Below are 18,855 nucleotides of genomic sequence, written 5' to 3' on the forward strand. Positions count from 1 at the left end.
TCTATCTCCAGGTAGGGCTGGGAAAGACTCCTGCCTGAAACCTTGGAGAGACTCCACCACGCAGTGTAGACAATATGGAATTAGATGCACCAACGGTCTGACTTGGTATATGACAGCTTCCTATCTTCCTAAGTTTTGTCATTAGTATGTTTATGTAACTTGTTTATTTGGATTTGTGCCCCATCCATTTCCTAAAGATCTCAGGGTGGTTTCCAGATTAAAACATTCAAAATATCAATAACTAGTAGGTGCAGCCTGTCGATGACTAGGCAAAGCCATTCTGCATAGATTACACTGATAGGAAAATTCAAGGAATTAAATATATGCTATAGATTTCTTTATTAAAGTGTTTGCAAAAGGGAAGTAAAAGAACAGTTTGAAATGTGAAGGATTTCACCTTCAAACATTATTCATTTTATTGAATAATGACCATACATAGTAAATTTGAATCACAGTAAATGTGAATCTGAGAAAGATCTTTTGCTTTGATTGGACCTGATGTTTGTAAATTATTGATCTTAAAAATTAAATATCTGTTGAGAACAATGACCTGTGGTTACAACAATAAACATACTTACAATTAAAATATGATCATTATCTTCAGCATTTCTGCTTTAAAGATACAAAAACAATTATTTTAATGTTCACCAAACATATTCCTGCGTAAAAAGTAGTGCATTCAGCCAATTTCAGTGGTAGGATTGTGCTTGCAAAATTCCGTATCTGTGGGTCATCAGGAAATATGACTTTATTTTGCACAAACAAATTCTTCAAAATATATAATAGGTGTTAACAAGCATAAAAGCAAAGCCAACTGCTAACATTTTTTTTTTTTTAAAGAATAATGTGTCCTACTTATCCTTTGCTATCAAATGCCTGCCCAGGTAGAAAACTTAACAATGTTTTCAAAAGGCCTGAAAGTCTGCACTCTGACCTCTTTACTCAGAAGGCGTTCCATAACTGAGGGGCCAGCACAGAAAAAGGTAGATGCTGTGCCCTAGCTGATTAGTTAGCTTCTTGTAAATTTGTGCAGGGCTTGGTCAGAGGAACTGAGAGGTTTTGCTTATGTTGCTAGGTGCTTGGTGGGAAACTGGGGAATTAAGGTGAACAAACACTGAACAGTTAGAGAAATATTCTGCATTATATCCATGCTGTGGGCTCCAGTAACAAGTTTTCATTCACCTTCTATGCTGAGATAGGCTTACCCCTTAGGATCATTAGAATGTCTGTCCATCAGTTCTTGTTCATATTGCACTTGGTGCTTGCTGTTTAAGGAAACAGGAAAGTGTGGAGTTTGGAACAACTGTCAATGTAAACATAATTTCCATGCCATTTCTTTGCTGCAGTATTGATTTGTTTAAAATCTTGAAACAGCAGAGGTAGAAACCCTTCCAACATTTCAGGAAGCATGGACCGAAACGAAAATGTGTGAGCCTGGCTACTGTGTTCAGAGGGTCAAAATATGCAACCAGAAAGGTCAGTTGTTTCTCCGGTGAAGTCCCAGCTGCCAGAGCTACAGGTTATTGTTTGCATAACAACAATAGTGACTTTTGCAGTGTATTTTTTGCAGGGAAGATGGAGCATATATCTTAAAGACATACCTTAAAGACATATGAATTACTCTTGATTCAGCAAGAGTAATACACAATCAGAAACAAATTTCCACCTGTGGATGTTTCCTACCACCAGCTTGAAGAATGAGGTCATGGAGAGTAGGGGTGTGCATTTCATTTTGGATACAAAATGTTTTGTGCCCAAAACAGGCCATTTCGGCTGTTTTGTAGCTGAAACAAAACACCCAATGCTCAAAACAGAAAATTTTGTAGCTGAAACAAAACATCCCTGTTTTGTATACAAAATGTTTTGTTGTTTCGGCTGTTTTGGAACTCCATTTTGCAATTACAAAAAGTCTTTCTCCTTCAGTCTCCATTTTGAGTTTTGACATCTGTTTGAATTTCCAGCCCTTCCAGCCTGTAGATTGGCCACCGAAAGCATGGGCTGATATGCTGGCAATTGCCTCCTTATTCCTTTTAAGGAAATTTAAGGGTAAAATTTACCCTCATTGGCCAGTGGGGCAGTGTGCATACTGCGTGGGGCAGTGTGCATTTCATTGTTGTTTCACACTGTTGTGTGTAGATCAGTTGCATTTCTGAGGAGGATGTGGATGTGCATGACCTTTGGAAATCTGCCTGGTTCTTTGCAAAGCTCTGCTGCTGTTGTTGATGTGTGATGTTGATGTTATTTGTGGTGGATTAAGGGCAGAAAGGGGGCTTTGGGGGCAGAAGGATGGGTCAGGTGGTAGTGCCCCAAGGGGTGCCTGCTGCCACCCAGATTCCAAAGGAATTGGGGAAAGGGCTGATTTTTAAAGAATTTCTGAAGTTGACATGTCTTTGGGACAGATTCGGGGCAGAAAGGGGGCCTGAAGGGCAAAACAGTGGGTTGGGTGGCAGTGCCCCAAGGGGTGTCTGTCCCAACTCAGATTCCAAAGGAATAGAGCAAAGCACTGATTTCTTAGGAATTGTTGAAGTTTATGCATCTTTAAGGTTTTTCCCCCTAGGGAATAATGGAGGTTTCAGCAGACCCATAACTCCATCTGGGGAGCACTGGGGTGTCTGGGAGCAAGTGGTGGCGTAGTGCACATAGGGTGCCAACCACCCCCTTGGGTTGCTAACCCATGGGGTGCTGGGTTCTGTTGTTTTGGAGGTGTTCTGAGTGTAGATTATCTGGTAACATATGAGATTTTCAATGATAAACCATGAATCCACTCTCACAAGCTACCAGAGAATCTACACTCAAAACACCTCAGAAACAACAGAGCCCAGTACCCCATGGGTTAGCAACCCATGGGGATGGTGGGCACCCTATGTGCTCTACACCACCACTCATTCTGAGCCACCCCAATGCCCCCAAAGTGCAGTTATGGGGCTGCTGAAACCTCCATCATTCCCTATGGGAAAGAAGTTTAAGGCGCGTACATTCCATTAAATCTTTAAAAATCAGCCCTCTGCCCAATTCCTTTGAAATAATTCTGGCAGCTTCCTTGCCTCCACTGGGCACTACCACTCACCCTATTCTGCTCTGGGCCACCCCTTTCCCCCAGACGTAAAGCTATACTTTTGCTGAAACCTCCATTATTCCCTATGGGGAAGATCTTAAACTTCAAAAATTCACCAAAAACCAGCCCTTTAACCAATTCTTCTGAAATTTGGGTGGTAGTTTCCACCCACTGAGCACTACCACCCCCCAATCACTAATTTTGCCTCGGGGACATATTTTTTAATCCAAAACGTTTCGGATTCGGATTTTGCAATTTTGAACAAAGAACAAAATTGGGGTGTTTCAGATTGGCTGATTTCAAACTAAGAACAAAATGGGGATGTTTTGGATTCGGGCCAAAAACAAAACAGAAAAACAAAACAAAACGCACAACCCTAATGGAGAGGGTCTTGCATCCAGAACATTGAGTGGGTTTGTGAGTGGGTATGTAAACAGAAGATGAGATGAAAGTGATCAGGTGTCTTCTTCCCACCCAACAGTGGAGCTGCTGAGAAGCAAACTTGCCCTATACACAAACTGTAAGATGCATTATTTTCCTGCTACAAAAGCTGCTAGTCACATCTTTCATTTTAGCCACAGAGCTGTTTTCATCAGATTGTGGAGTAAAGTGCTAAGATCTCCACAGTTTTGCGTGCAGCTATTTTTCCACACTCCTATATGTCATGATGGCAGGTGTTGCAAAATTCATACAATCTGTATGTAGATCATCAACTTGGAGTATGTCAGAAAGCACTGTATGAAATTACTGGATTTCCCAGTGGGGTAGGAAATGTGGACCATACATATTGTTCTTCCTCCACATGCTGCTGTGAGTACACTTTCCAGATCTCTTTGGTAGTGGGGATTATTTGATAATGAGTCTGAGCCAGGTCCATTGCTCAAGAGGTCCAATAGACCTTCAGTCTGATGGACTTGAAACTGGTGTTGGGAGGGGAGTGGTATAGAATCTAAGGGAAAGAGTGGTGGCATGCAAGGAAAAGACAGTGGAGTGGAATCAGGAAAATTAATAGTTTAATTAAATAGATATTGGGGCTATTCACATGTGTAGGCAAAACCAGGCTAAAGAAGCCCAGCCCAGTTTTGCCAGTGTGTGTGAACCCTGAGTACGCACAGTGCATTATAGGAGTTCTTGGGGCTGGGAAGACGCACCCCAGCCCCCAACCTTCCACGCTGCTGGCACTAGCCAGCAATAATCTGGGCAGGAGATCCGCCCACCCAGGAAGGAGCCCTCAATCGTCTGCCGGGGAGGCATGCATTTTAAGGCTTCCTTCCCTACAGATCGGAGCCCTTTCTCACTGATTGTGAGAAAGGCCTCATTATATACAGAGAGGCAAGTGTAGACTGCCTTCAGTGTTCTAGGGTGGGGTAGTATCTAGGGTGGGGCAGGGTAGTATCTAGGGTGGGGCAGGCAGGGCACGTGCCCTGGGCGCCACTTGAAGGGGGGGCGCTGCCGAAAACAAAATGGCCACTGTGCATGCTCAAATAGCCTCTGTGAGGCCCTAGGCCATACCAGGCCTCACAGAGGCCATTTGAGCATTCATGGTGGTCATTTTGTTTTAAGCTGCCATGTTTTTTTAATGGCCACTGCACATGCTTAAATGGTCCCTGTGAGGCCCTAGAGGCCAGCAGGGGGGAGGGGGAACCTTTGCAGACCCACCAACCTTTAGGAAGCCCCCCAAAGGGGCTACAGGTAATTTAAAAAATATATCATGTAAGTCAGTGTACACATATTCAGATATGTGACTTGTATGTGACCTTCAGACTTGTATTTTCCCGCTGATATTATGGTAAAGTTATCTGAAAGATGGGTGTCAGATGTTTGGACAGGGGGCGCAATTTCAATGCTTGCCCTAGGCGCTATTTTCCCTAGATACGCCTCTGGCTGGCTGTTTGTTAGCCCTGCCTATACTCCAGGACTGGAATACAAGTAATTAAAGCCCCATTCAAATATCTGTCTGAGTATTACTAGTCTCTGAGCTTAGGAAGGGCAGCTCAATTATTTTGGGTGTGGAGTGTGAATCGATTGTTTGCCCTCCTAAGGGTCACACTGGAGAAGGCAGAAGGCACAGTATGAGCTTGTTCAACAACTCCACAGTAAATGACTACAAACAAGACCACCAAACCTTTAAATTTCCTGCAGCTTCACTTGGGGGTTCTAGCCTCACCTGAGGGATTTCTAGTTTGCTTTCCCAGGCCCAAGGGCTATTGGTTTGGTTTTGGGTGTTGTTGTTTTTTTGTTGTTGTTTTTGTCCTGCTACCAGATGGTTTCTGCTGGTGGTCATTTTAAAGAGATGGTGGTATGATTTGTAATCAGTGGAGCTTTGCTTCATATCCCAAGGGCTCACATCTTGTCCAGAACAGGAGAGAAGCAAAGTTCACTTAACAAAATGGTTCAACAGACTCAGCATTCAATTTGTGAAGAATGGACAGGACATTTTTCTAAATGTTATGTGCAGAGTTTCCAGGGGGTTCCAAATGAATCCCACATATCCAATGAAGTGAGTTCTAATCTACAAAAGCTTATGCCACAATAAATGTGTGATTCTTGAAGATGCCAAAATACTCTTTATTTTTACTGTTACAGACTAACCCCCAGGATTTGACACTCGTTCTTTATCACATGGGTTGCAGCAATGGCTCTGGGGAAAGGGCCTTGTCCTTTTGGAATTAATTGTCATGTAAGATATATGACAATATGGACTAACATAACACAGTTTTGTTGACTCCCTCCTTTCTCTACACCCCAGTCTGTGGATACCCATTGCTGCCCTAGCTGTCAACTTCTCCAATGTACACACCATTCACACACACATGCAACAGCTGTTCCATGCTCACAACCTAATAATTAGATTGGAGGGCATATGTCAAAATACAATTATAACAGAGCTTTCTATGTTCTTATCTGACTACTTCCTTTCATGTTAAGGACTCAAATATTCCATATTACTTTGAAATATGTAAATTAGCACATATAAACAAGGCATACCATTTATTCATTTAAGCAGCACTAAGCAATATTGTTGTCTAATGGTAATAAAATTTGTAGTCTCATCTTATGACCGGTTTCTGCTCAAGAGAGAAGGATTGATATCGCTTTATAATTTTATTCCAGCTAGTGTCACAGCAGATGCTCTTCTTACTCATATAATAATTGCCTAATCCCTTTCTGAGATTTGCTAAGCAATTCTCCATTATAATTCAATAATAACCTGAAGCAGTTGGTTCAACAGGTTAATTATATGATACATTGCAATATAAAGTATTTCATTTTATCATTTTTACATTTGGTGGGGTTTCTTTTGACTGAAAGCTCTCTTGGTTTTAATGTAGGACATAGTCAATGTGAATGTTTGCTTGGTCCTGTCTGCTACCAGTTATTGTGTAACAAGGCAGTTCAACAACCAAACATGCCTCCACACTTGCACTTAATTATGTTTTGGATAGGAATTTATGCTAAGACTGATGCCACACTTTCAGCAGGCATTTGACACGTCTGTTGCACTGCTTTCTTGAACTAGTGCTAGGCCTTCATTTGCTCTGAGACAGGCTGTCTTCAACCTTTGCAGCTGTCTTCAACCTTTGCAGAAGTCCATTTGCCTTGTTGGGATCAAACAGGAGGAAACGACTTCCACTAGGCCTCCCAACTGCTTTGCAGATATTCTCCTCCATCCCCTCCCCCTCTCTCCATGCCACACACTATGCAATCTTTAAAGAAGCCTTCTCAAACATTGTGGTTACAGTGCCAGCCAGCAAGCCCCACCTCTACACCAGTGTGCTCTGTAAACCTATCCCCTGCACTGACCATGAGAAGCATACAAATGCTCTTATTTGGTGGGGAGATCCCCATGATTCTGGGATGCCAGAGTTACTAATCAGGGAGAGGATACTCTCTTCTTTTCTATACTCTCTGAGTACAGTATTTGTCTCTTCTGAAAAGCACTGTGCTTGTGGTTAGCAGATGGGGTATGCTTTGGCACAGGGTCAGGGCTTGCCAAGTGGCATTGTAACCATGTACACAGGGGTGTAACTATAATAGGGCAAGGGGAGACAGTTGTCTGGGGGCTCACTGCCTTGGGGGGGCCCTGAGAGGCAAGTCACATGACTGACTCCCCCAGGCACGCACCTGCCCGGGCTTCCTTCAGTTGTATTTATCCTCCGAAACTGATGTGAGTGTTAAGATCTGGAGCTACCAGAACAGCATGTCTTTCTCTAGTACCGTTAAATGACTTGCATCATCCACAATTTACAAAACCTTTTAAAAATAATTTAGGATGATGTTCTATTATGGCACATAGGTGTTTGTATGTGTATGTATGTGTGTGTGTGTGTGTATGCGCATATATATATATATATAAAATTTAAATCATTTTAAAATCTTGTCTCTGGGCCCACTCCAACCTTGCTACCCTCCTGCATGTACACTGTGCTTCTAGTGGGGTCTGCACTCATTCAAGGATCAAGCAGAAGTATACAACAAAAGTCCTTACAGAAATCAGCTTCAACATCCATCTGAGTCCCTTCTGCTCCTACTCCATGCAGTAAAAACAAGCACTTCCTAGTAGCTGTTCCCTCTATTGGCACCTTCTCCCTGAGTTGCTGTGTTATTGTTCTTGACTGTAGTCCCACCTCTCCTTAGTTTCACATACAATTATACACACTGTGCAGTACACAGTTTTTAGAACAGCTGAGTAGGGCTTAAGTGATTCATACACATCTCTCCAAATTCACACGTTTGTCTGTATAAATTGCCTGTTAAATTGTCACATCTGGGTCTGGACAAGAATTCATGCCTTTTATCTATTCTATAACATCATAAATATAGTGAATGGTTCAAATTTATTGATCAAATTTTGAATTTCTTTCCTGATCTGCCTTGTCCTCAAACTGTCAAGTTTTAAATACCTCTTGTGTTTCTCCACATGCTACATGAAGAAGTTGTGCTGACTCAAGCCACTCATCTTGCTTAACTGCTCGATGTTCTACAGAGCTGCCCATTCTCTACAAAGTTGGAGCTGCCTTCTGGGTATGCAACAGCCCTGATGCCATGCACAGCAGCTCTGTACCAACTTTATTTCTACCTGCTTCCGTTCTCTGCCGCATTTCCTTCAGAAACCAGCTTTCTGGAGGTTTTAGCTGGTCCATATTTTTTGCTTCTGTCGTTCACTGTGCTCCAACACTGGCACCCACTTTTTCTCTTGCTCTGTCTCTTCAGCACTAAGTTTGGAGAGAAAGCAAGCACTAGTATTGGAGCAGCATCTTCAGTGACAATCAGGAGAGGTCAGCAAGTTGCTGCAGCTGCATTGGTGTACTGGAATGTGAAGCTGGTGCAGGGGAAAGAGGGGCTGTGTCTGGACCACGGAGGCGGGGGTGAAGTCAGCACAGACTCTGAGTGAGGGGACAGTGCCAGCAAGAGAGGCAGGGTGGCACATTGCCTTTGCCTCAAGCCACAAAAGGCAACAAGCCAGCCCTGCCAGGCACGGCTTCCTTCCTACAGTGCACCCACTCATTGAACACTTTAATTCCTTCTTTCATTACAATCTTGGACGGTAATTTTTATTTGTCTCAAAATATCGGGGTTTGTGAGACCTGGAATACTGCCATTTATACACAGTGTGGGTGATGTTATGGATAATATGAGGCTACTGCTGAAAATTATTTTCTTATTATTGGTACTGCTCTCCATTCCCTGTAAGATCTAAGGAAACTCACTACATGACATGCTGTCAGTTATTTCACCAATATATCTGGTGAATTACCAATAATTCACCAATATTTCACCAATATGATATGGAGAGTGGATATATACAGTGTATGTGTATGTGTGTATGTTGTACACCACCCAGAGCCTCTGGATGGGGCCATTTATAAATGTAATAAATAAAATAATAATAAATAAATATGCGTGTGTGTGTGTGCGCGCGCATGCACACACACACGCTGTATAGGCCCGTCTCCAACCTTCCGTGATAGGGTAAGGTAACTGAGAGGGTAGTGGCCTTTTAGCTCCAGGCAGACTTGGCGGAAATTGATTATCTAGACCCATTTCAAACTGGCTTTCGGGCAGGCTTTGGGGTAGAAATTCCCTTAGTCAGCCTGACGGATGATCTCCAATTAGAAATTGACAGGGAGTGTGACTGTTGGTCCTTCTGGATCTCTTGGGCACTTTCGATACTATCAACCATAGTATCCTTCTGGCGCGTCTGAGGGGGTTGTGGGTGGGAGGCACTGCTTTGCAGTGGTTCTGCTCCTACCTCTCGGGCAGATGGTGTCCGTGGGGACTGTTGCTCTTCAAAATCGGAACAATTATATTGTGTCCCTCAGGGCTCCATTTTGTCTCTAATACTTTTTAACATGTACATGAAACCTCTGGGAGAGATCATCAGTATGCCAGATCTTTTTCTGCATGTCAACCCCATCAGGAGAAGGCAAAACCTCACTAAATGCCTGCCAGGAGGTGGTTATAGGCTGGATGAGGGATAACAAATTGAGACAATCCAGATAAGACAGAGATACTTATTGTGTGGGGTTGGAACACAGGAGACAATTTTGATCTGCTGGTTCTGGATGGGGGTCATACTTCCCCAGAAGGAACAGGTACACAGTTTGGGGGTGCTTCTGGATCCAAACCTCTCCCTGGTGTTCCAAGTTGAGGCAGTGGCCAGAGGTGCTTTCTATCAGCTTTGGCTGATGTGCCAGCTGTTGTTTCTTGAGATAAACACCCTCAGAATAGTGGTACATATGCTGATAACCTCAATTTGACTACTGCAATCCACTTTATGTAGGGCTGCCTTTGTACATAGTCCGGAAACTGCAGTTGGTACAGAATGTGGCAGCCAGGTCAGTCTCTGGATCATTCTGAGAGACCGTATTATTCCTTTATTAAAAGAGCTATACTGGCTACTGATAAGTTTCCAGGCAAAATACAAAGTGATAGTTATAATCTATAAAGCTCTATACAGCTTTTAGGAACTGGGTATTTAAGAGAACATGAGCCCCACCACCCCTTGAGATCATCTGGAGAGGTTTGTCTGCAGTTGCCATGGCTTGTCTGGTGGCTACTCAGGGACGGGCATTCTTCATTGCTTCTCTGAGGCTTTGGAATGAACTCCCTGCTGAAATAAGAGCCTCCCCATCTCTGATAACTTTTAATAAGGCTGTTAAGACACATTGGTTCACCCAGGCTTTTAATTAGACTTGCAGATTTTAACCTTGTGTTAAATTCTAAATTATTTTAATTCTTTAACATTTTAATTTTGTTTTAATTTGTACTATTTTTCTGTAAACCTCCCAGAGACTTAAATTTGGGGCGCGTCCCTCCAGTGACTGTTGCTGGTGTCTGTCTTATGTTTCATTTTTAGATTGTGAGCCCTTTGGGGACAGGGAGCTTATTTACTTACTTACTTACAGTATATCTATGTAAACCACTTGGGGAAATTTTGTTGAAAAGCAGTATATAAATATGCATCATATTCATACACATATATTCTCTCTGTTTATATACTGGGTAAACTGCTTAGTAGATGACACTTTAAGAAATTTTCTGCTGCAAATTACCTATAATTTTTAATAACTCTCCTGGAGACGATTGGTTCTCCTGGGGTGCAGCTGTCATTTACATCAGAGCAACCTTGCTCACTCATGCCACAAATAAACAACTGGAATATTTGGTACTGCACTTCATCTAATTATACAGAAATGATATCATCACATGTGCAGTAACTCATCAGGAATGATGTATGTATTGTTCCAATACATAGAGGACAACATGCCCCTGGTGGCGCAGTGGTAAAACTGCCGCCCTGTAACCAGAAGGTTACAAGTTTGATCCTGACCAGGGGCTCAAGGTTGACTCAGCCTTCCATCCTTCCGAGGTCGGTAAAATGGGTACCCAGAATGTTGGGGGCGATATGATAAATCATTGTAAACCGCTTAGAGAGCTCCGGCTATAAAGCGGTATATAAATGTAAGTGCTATTGCTATTCCCCATGACCAGCTGACTGGCAGGCTTTCTCATGTGTGTGGGCATCCAGCATTGGTGGTTTAATTGCTGGGCTCTCTCTTGTGCATGAAAACTTTTTTGCTTTGAATAACACACACAGACTGAAACAACCTCTTGGCTGAGATGATGTCATTGCATGTGCACTAACTCACCATGAAAGTTTTCAATAGATAGAGAGCAACATGCTCTCTTGTCCCATGTGTAGTTCTCTCGCTGCACTGGCTGGCTGAGGGGGAGGGGTGTGTGCTAACTGAAACCTTTCCTGGTGATTTAGTGTTCATGCAGTGACATCATTTCAGCTGAGAACTCAGGTCAGTCTCTGTGTATGAGAGTGACTCCAAGCAATAAAGCCTGCCAAAAGTATGCCTTTTGCAGTGTTTCAGATGACAGAAACAATATGCAAATTGATCTACAAAGAGGTCATTCACACAATCAAAAATGGTGTTCTACCTGGCTTTAAGAGCTGTGTGTGCTCCCAATTTTCGTTTGTGTGGAAGCAAGGTAAGAGGAAAACCTGGATAGAAGTGAGTGTGTGGAAGTAAGGTAGGAGGAAATGATATCCAGTTTTTCCTCCTATTTTGCTTCCACACAACTGAAAATTGGGAGCTCACATAGCTCCCCAAACCCAGGTAGAACACAGTCTTTGATTGTGTGAATGACCTCAATATGTTTCCCCTCTCATTTTTATTTACTTAGAACATTAAATGAAGAGAGAAAACATCGCTTCTGTCTGATTTGATGCCTATCAAAGCTTCTGCCCTAGGCAACCACCTAGTTTGCCTATATGGTCAGTCTGACCCTGCTACTTTCATAAGTGATGGAGGAAGAACAATCTGCACATTGCCAAGTCCCTGTGTTCCCCTTCTCAAAAAGCTCTTTCTTCCTTTAGCACATATTTGCTAGTTAGATTGAAAAGTTAAATCCAATCCTCCAATCTAAACTTTCGCCATTTCTGACAAACCTAATCATAAACAGAATGTTGGGGGAGATAAGGGAGATTCTTACATGCTACAAGAAGGATGTGGTCTGTTCCTGTGGAGCAGGATGATGGCCTAGTCATTGTAGACTAGGCCTTTGGCCCCAATCTTGCATAGAGTTTTGCCCCTACACCCGCAAGCATGGCACCAATAAAAACACAGAAACATAATCTTGGGAGAAATGGCTACAACTTTATTATTAACAATTTAAAGAACTGGATCTTTGATGCTGAAAATCCACCCCTGGCAGTGCAGGCTTAGCCTAAGCTGGGGTTGGACAATTGGTCCTTCACCAGGCAACACACCCTGGCTTGGAGTCTATCATCAGAGCGTTGCTGATCCCTCCTCCTCCTCATTGCCAACCCAAAGTTTCACAGCCCTTTTGTGGACTTTGCGCCCACAAGTCACAAAGTCTTTGAAGCTGTGAAGTCCTCGAGGCAGGAATGAGTGTGTAATGTATACCCTGAGCCACAAAGCCTCTAAAGATAGATTGCACACTCCCCTGATTTACCTGGCCCAAGGATGTTCACCAGTGTAACCCTGACTACCACTGAACGCCACCTGCACTGCCTCCACCATTGTGACCTAACTAAGCTAACTAAAAGGGAATAACAGAACAGAGTAGGTGATAAAATACTCCACACAAGGCCAATCAGGTGAGGTGCAAAAAATTCCTACTCGGCCTCCAAAAGGACAGCCAGCAAAAGCTTATTCTGTATTCCAAGGTGGCAGGGAGAACTCACCCAGCAAGACCGAATCTTGGAGAGTGTGGGCTAGCTTGCAATGGACCAACAAGCCCTGCCCCGTCCCAGACAGAGCCAATCAACGTCAGCCCCCAAGCCTGTCCATCTGAGGGCGGCATCAAATTGCCGCCCTCAGCACGAGGCCATTGAGTGGTCACAATCAATCTGAAGTTTGATTGAAGCCATTGGGACATGCTTGGAGCCATGTTCAAGCCATTGGAACAGTCAATTACAAGACTGCTGCCAATGAAAGCTCATACTTAGGAGCAAAAGAACCGACTTTTTTTTTTAAAGCAACCTATTTCATTGGTGTGAATTCTTTTGATTTTAAACACAGAAATAACTCCACACAGCTTTTGACTAAAAATTCTGATATCTGGATTGATAGTGTTTTAAATTAATGATACATTTAAATAAATAGCTAAATTGCAATGGAATTCCATGTTATATCTACATTAATAATACCTAAAGAATTAGCTATGATTAATGTTATAAGGAGTACCAAATGAATTAATAATGACTGACCACTTATGGCTAAATGGGCAACCCTTTATAATAAGTGGCAAATCATTCTTACTTCCTTTGGTATTTCTAGCAATAACTTTAATCATGATGAATTCTTTTGGTATTCAGGTGGATATAATACATGATTCCATAGAAACTCCATTATAATTGAATGTAATATTGCTGAAATGATTTTCATTTAAAGCTTGCTAATAGATGTGGTGAAAGTATCAGGAAGCTGTACTGAGATCTGGAAGAATAGTGAGGATGAATGGGGGCAAAATGCGCTTCCCCATACCAACCATCGGTATTCTTTTTTACAACATATTGTAATATTTAATATATATGTATGTGTAAGACTGGTTTTTTTTTACTGCTTCCAGAGTGGCTATGCTAGGTTTTGTATTGCTAAATGTTTTTATCAGTAATCATGAGGCAATTAATTAATATCAAAAATCATAGCCCCAGAACTTATGCAGAAATGCTCAAGTCATGTACATTTCAGTATAAATTGGCAAGTGTAATTTTTCAGGATTCAGGATTTTTCCATTAAAATATGCCATAGGCTCAAGCAGAACCTTCATATTTCACATTTGTATCCTGCTCTCTTTGAAAGAGCTCTGGGCAGCCTACATGATTTATCCTGTAGTGTTTTATGATCACAACAACTCTGTGATATTAAGCTGAGAGAGAGCAGATGTCATGCCAAATCATGGTTTGTGAAGTTTATTTTATTTATTACATTTTATTCCATCCATCTTCTAAGGAGCTCAGGATGGCGTTGGTTCTCTCCTTTCCCAACTTTATTCTCACAAACGTGTGGTAGGTTAGACTGAAAGATACTATCCAAGGACACCCAGTTGGCGTCATGGCCAAGTAGGGATTTGAACCCAGGTTTCCACAGTCCAAGTCCAACACTCTATGATATCATATCCAACACATCCAAATATATAAATGTATGTGTGAACTAGTTCTTGTGGGAATAGTACACTGTCCCTTTAAGAGCTGTTTCGTTTCCTATTTGATTAGAACTATCTGAGTCTGGCCTAGTAAAAGCTCCTGGGAGTGTCTGTCTGCAAGCAATCAGAGTTCTCTCCTAAAAGAGATCTTCAGTAAAAGAATTGTGTTTGTTTAAACTTAGAAGACTCTTCTTTCTAAAAAGAACATTGCAGTTCTTCTGTAGTATGAGTCTGAACCTTTCCCTTTCACAACTTCTTCTCAAACTACTAATCACTTAATTTGCAGTGGCAATAATACTTTCATTTCAGGACACACAACAGAGGAAGGCAGAAGTATTTAGATACTTATGTGGTATTTGATATATTATTCTTATATTATTTTTAATATTATAAGATTAGGTGCAAGCAAAAGTTAGGAGCATCTTATATCTCTGATTAGGTCAGATTTGCCAGGCTGCGGAAATGAATGCTCGGGAAGTGCATGCTGCTTGGGGCATCATTCTCACTTGCGAACACAGACATGCCTGAACTTGCTTAGCACCCACTGGCTTAAAGCTAAGCACTAAGGCATTCAGGCAATTGTGAATGTCCTGTAAACACTACACCTGTTCTCATGTGCCCTGAAACGTTGCCCTCAGCTCACCATGAGCTTTCCCAGACAAAGCTCAAAGGGTTTACTGGGAGCCTTCTCTGCAAGTTCAAAGTTGCCCCACCAAAAACAATGCAAAGAGTGGATTTTTTTACTCTGGATATAAATCAGGCTACACTCTTAACGTGCAGTGAAAAACCTGAATCGTGTCTGGAGTGCTCCTTGATAGCTCACAGGTACTTTGTGGTAAACCTTCCCAATATGTGAATGCACACCTCCATTCCGGAGGAGATGCAAGCTAAAGGACCTTAAAAACCCTGTGTGGAAAACACCTATGAGGATAGCATTTGTCTGAAAGGACAAATGCTGCATTCAGGGAGACATTCTCCCCATGGACTGCAAATGCAAGGACACCAGAAAAAAACTGCCCTGTGTGTGTTTGTATGGTGGATGGCGGTAGGTTTCAGTGCACGTCAGCACTGGGCCAGGGCTTCCAGGTGTGTGTTACTGGATGTTGTACAGAGGTACTGTATCCACAACACTTGAGCAGGGCTCTGCTTTGCTCCCATCCTTTTGCAGTCACTTTCCCTTCTCCTCTTTATCTGTGAATAGGGACTGAGGGAAATAAGAGCTGAGGTCTTACACTGGCAGCATCCATAACTTTATCACAGACAGACATACAATTGTATTCATCTAAAAAGGGTATAGTGTCCAACAACAAGAACACCACATCCTGGACTTTATTAATTAACGCCTTAACAATAAACACATTGCAGCTTCTTAAGATTATGTTTAAATAAGAACACATGTAAAAGCAAGCTTTACTTAGGTTGCTACCGATTAGAATCAAAAGCTCAGTTTTGGCTGGAAGATGCTGACTGGCTTGAGGGCTTCCTGTATGAGTCATTTTATCATACCAAAGCCCTGTGGGGCAGGTTTGGCACAAAGATGGTAGCTGCTTCATGCTGAGGCCACTATATTCTCTCCACACTCCTGCGAGTGAGTCAGCTTCAGCTGAGAAAGATGCAAAACTCTCAGTGCAATTTATGAATATGTTAAATAGTTTAAAAGCAGACAATGAACATGTGGAAGACATCCTATTACAATTTAAAATACATCCTATCACATAATATCATAAGGCAAAATTGTTTCACATATATTCACTTGTATACTGATCACCAATCCTCACTCACTCCCACTCGCAGTATATAGAACATATGTGAACATAATGTGCAGCAGTGTTTCGAATGTGTAGCAGAAAATTAGGCAATAATAATGAAAGGACCATTGTGCCAGGAAGTGGAAGAGGGGGAGCTGAAGGAGGATTGTGAGAAGAAATCTTCTGTGCAATCTGCTATGTCTGTTAAAGAAGCCAGAAATATATGGTGCAAAACCAAGTTACTAAGTTAAAAAAAAAAAAGACTTTTGCTTGATAGACCTGAGGTCAAATGATGTACATGTAAATGATGCTACATGTGGATGTCCATAAGGTAAGAGATAGCTATGATATTATGGACAATGGACCGTGAATATCATCTTGAAAACCACACCTAGCTGAGTCCCTTGTTCAGCAGGAAGGAAAGCACAACAAGCTGTTCCAAAGGAAACTAGCATCTTAAATGATACCTGCTGATCAGGGTATGCAGTAATTCATTTCATGGCCTGGCAAATAATTTTCAAGTTGGGATACCATTAAGTATAACTGAAGTTAAACTGAAATGTTTTATCACAAAATTGGTTATTTATTTATTTATTTTTGAGATTACAATTGCAATAACAAAAAAAGATATATCAGTGCTGGATTTGAGACAACACTACCAAGTGTGGCTGGGGATGATGGGAGTTGTAGTTCCTGTTGAAAAGCCAAGGTTGCCTACCGTTGTAATGAAATTTATATTCCCACGCAAGCTACACATAAAATAATAGAAGTTGAGCAGCAACTGGAGTTTTTGGTGTGCTGGCCTCCCCAACCACATGAGGAACCCACATTTTGAAAAGTAAGTGTTCTGATTTCATTATTAATTCTCTCTGAAGGTTTATTTTATTTTTGAATTGCACACTTCAGAAAATAAACCTTTGCCATTTAAAAAAGGGAATATTGGGCCTTCTGTATAACTTAAGCAAGAGAGGGCTTCTGCTTCAATGGAACGTACATGACCTGGCAGGGCAGCAGAATAATTTAGAATGCAGATTTTTTGAGAAGCATTTCTTAAAAGGAATATCCCCAGAAAGTCTAAAAATGTTAATGAAAAGTCCTCCGTTCAGAGCCACCATTGACATTGAAGGGCAAAACCTTGCATTCTGATCCGGTAAGGTCAGCAAATGCTCTCCCTTTGTAATGTGTGTTTTCTTCCTCTTTCTGGAAAAGGAGCTTGACAAATTATAATACTCTTATGGTTATATCTTGATAGATTTTTCTTGCAATTCTTAAGTGAAAAAAGAATCGTATTCTTTTCTAATAATTTGTTCCGTTCGGGGAAAGAGATTGGAAATATCTAGGATTATATATACTTTTTTCTTTTGTCATCAGCAAAGCCTTGAAGTCTATATGCTTTCATATTTATTGTCCAGCAATGGTTAGGGCTATTCATTAGGAAAGGTATCTCTATTACTCTGACAGAAGGGTGATAGTCTTGCCTTCTGCTGGCCTAGTTATTTATTAATGACTCCCAGATACCATTTTCCAGTTCTGTGCACTGCAGTATTTTAATTTAATGTTACAAATTAGGGACCATCCCATACCCTTGATCTGTGCACATTGTTCTCACTGATATCCATGTTAGCGGAGGTTTATCTGTGGAGAGGAGGGGAGGCCTTAGTTACCAGGGAACACCCAATGTAATACCTACAGTATTTCCAAAGAAGAAAAGAACGAAGACAAGCAAAAGGCAATTCAAGCCTTGCAGCTTCTGTATAAATTCTGGATGTATCCTACTGAGTACAGACAGTCTCTGTCAACATAACTGTTCTCGTGACTATTTACAGGTGAGATGAAATTCTTACAGGTTAAGCAAACTATACTGTTGCCATGACACATTGGTGGTATAGCTATTAAGGTATACATCGAAATCTTTGTTTCTGACAAAACTGTATCATCCCCTGGCACCACATGGAGGTGAGCATGACCATCGGACATATTTTTCTGCTATGGGGAGTGTTTCCAGGGAAAACTGCTGGTGCAGCTATAACCGTGGTTTCGTGCCAATTTTCAAACCACAATCGTAGAAGTAGCGGCACAGACCCGCCGAGGACGTGGCTGTTCCATGCTTTCAGCTCTTCTTGCTGGCAGCATCTTGGAAAACCAGCCCCACCCCTCCTGTCAGCTGTGCAGCTATGGAGTTGCTGGGGTACATGGATGCCGCCACGCCCCATCCCAGACTTGTCAGCCTGTCAGGCTGCACAGTCACTTGGGGGCAGCCCCGATTGCCACTCTGTCCCTTGCTATCCCCAACTAGCCAGTGGTAGGGCAAAGACATTGGATGACAGGACAGGCACCAAGTGTTCCGCTCCCTGAGAAGAGAGCAACAGTCATGTTAGCTGAGTTTTATCTGTGGAGGGGAGTGGAGGCCTTAGTTACTGGGGCACACCCCATGTAATAGCTACAGTATTTACAATTACAATGTAATTGCCACACTCCAAGTAGCAATATAAGCCGGGTACCCCATCATACCACCGGGAGAAGATCATCTTGTGGGGGCGGGGGCGGTTGGGTGTAAAAGGCAAAGCAGCAAAGCTCTATTTTTTTTTCACATATAGGTGGGAGAAGAGGGGCCCAGCTCCTTTCCCAGTGGGGATATTTGCTCCCTAGTTTTGCTCATGAGAAAAACCATCTGTGAGGACTAATTGCAAATGCATGAGATGGTGTTCTAGTTGTACGAGGTGGTACTTGTGATCTATGCTGCAAAGTATCAATTATTCTATGGACCGCTCTCTCACAAGAGTGGCAGACTAAGGGCAGCGAGGGAAGAGGCTATATTATTATTATTATTATTATTATTATTATTATTAAAATATTTATACCCCACCC

The sequence above is a fragment of the Hemicordylus capensis genome, chromosome 3 (assembly GCF_027244095.1).
Source record: "Hemicordylus capensis ecotype Gifberg chromosome 3, rHemCap1.1.pri, whole genome shotgun sequence".
Lineage (NCBI taxonomy): Eukaryota > Metazoa > Chordata > Lepidosauria > Squamata > Cordylidae > Hemicordylus > Hemicordylus capensis.